Raw genomic sequence first — 1,844 nt, forward strand, 5'->3', positions numbered from 1 at the left:
CTTTACAGTACTTAAAGGTAACTCAAATCTTTTGCTGTGTTTCTCTAGACAGTAGTCACAAGTTTCTGAAATTGTGGCTGTCTGCAGCAAATTTCCCAATGATTTCAAAGATGGAATTTTCAAGCAAAACCCTCAACATAGAGCAAGAATAGACAAACACTCAAGTAGATAATACGGTGGGTGCACAGCAAGTTACTTATGCAGGTGTGTTAATTCAACAAAGACTCAGCACATGCCTTAATCTCATATGATTACTACATAGCAAAATGAAGGTGACGATATGGATTAAAACTAATCTACACTGAAGTTTATCTTACTAGCAGAAGAAAGACTACCTGTAAAAATGTGATATGGGCTAGCAAGCAGAATGCAAGCCATCTGTGGACTTTGAACATAGCATATTTTCTTCCTTAATTCCTCTGATGGCTGTATTACTGGAGGTGGGTGGCAAGGTCTGGGGATTTCTTCTTGACTTTTCTGTTCTGTTATGGTTCTTCTGAAGATGCAACTTCTTAAAGAGAGAACTAATTTCCACCTAACACAGGGCAAGCAACACGGCTATGAAAGGACACTGTGTTTTATACTGCGCCTCAGATCCATAACCAAAGGTTTTTGCAGTGCAGTGTGGCAATCAGTGTGCCTTTCTCCTCTCTGATTAATGGGTCTAGCTCCAGCGTTGGCTTGTGTAGAGTTGATGTAGCTGTCTCTGGACTTGTGGCAGAAATTGGCCCAAGGTGTCCCCAAGTACCTGCAAGAAGAGCATATTAACCATGGTATCAGTGCACTGCGCAGAGCTCCCATCTGTCAGTGCGAAGCTTAGCTGGTGGATTTGGCCACCCACAGAGGGCAGGCAGCTCCCATCCGGAGCTGGCTGTGTGGTAGGTGGGGAGCGATGGTGTCCTTCCAAGACAGATGCAGCACTTTGTATGTATGAAAGTATTACTTAATGCCTCACCAAAAATTTTGGAGTGTGTTTTGGAGTATGGCTCTCTGGTGTTTAAAAGCCTGGTTCTATGTAGGTTCTTCTTTAGGCACTTTTGTAGATCTAGACCATAATTGTTTACCCATTTATGACAGTCATACAACTTAAGATGAAGTTTTACCTACAAGTATTTGATTAGGAGTCACTGGGGCAATCTACTCTTCATATCTTAAAATCTAAATTTAACCCACTTGTAAAGAAACACAGGTGGATCACTTGCAATTTACATTTGAGGAGGACCTGTATTTGCAATGACAGCGAGCTGTCACTGAAAAAAACCCATCAGATATCCAAAATAGGTTTTAAAAAAGCAAAGAGGAAGATTTACAGTTCTTTTGGGATAGGTGAAAGGGAGAAGCCAGTTATGTGAAGTAACAGCTGGACTAAATATGGGAGGACACTTTCTGCTGTTTACATCTAGGTGATATAATGTTCCTGTGAAACCCTTGAGTAAAATTTGTCCCCCAAAAGCTGAGATTCATAAATTACTCATTGAAAGCTTGGATCTGTTTTCACTGCATCAGAGACAGAAAAATCTAAAGCCAGTCCCTGAAGAACTGAAATGTTAAACCAGCCAAGTCCCTCAAATATGCAGCATATCCATGTCCTGGTTTAAAATTTCACTCTTAGTAGCATAGATGTGAAAACTTCCCCTGAAGTCAGTGGAGTTACTCTCAGTTATAGCAATGGAAAAGAAAACACAATATAACTCACTGTCTGGGGAAAAAAAAATAAAAATACTTGCTCTGACTGAGGCACAGAAAGTCTTTTATTATTTTGTCTAAGTAATATCTTGACATTGCATTGTTATTTGAAAATTGCTCCAAAACTTGCTGTTTCTTGAGTCTGTGATAGCACCTGC

The sequence above is a fragment of the Fulmarus glacialis genome, unplaced genomic scaffold (assembly GCF_000690835.1).
Source record: "Fulmarus glacialis isolate BGI_N327 unplaced genomic scaffold, ASM69083v1 scaffold25939, whole genome shotgun sequence".
Taxonomy (NCBI): domain Eukaryota; kingdom Metazoa; phylum Chordata; class Aves; order Procellariiformes; family Procellariidae; genus Fulmarus; species Fulmarus glacialis.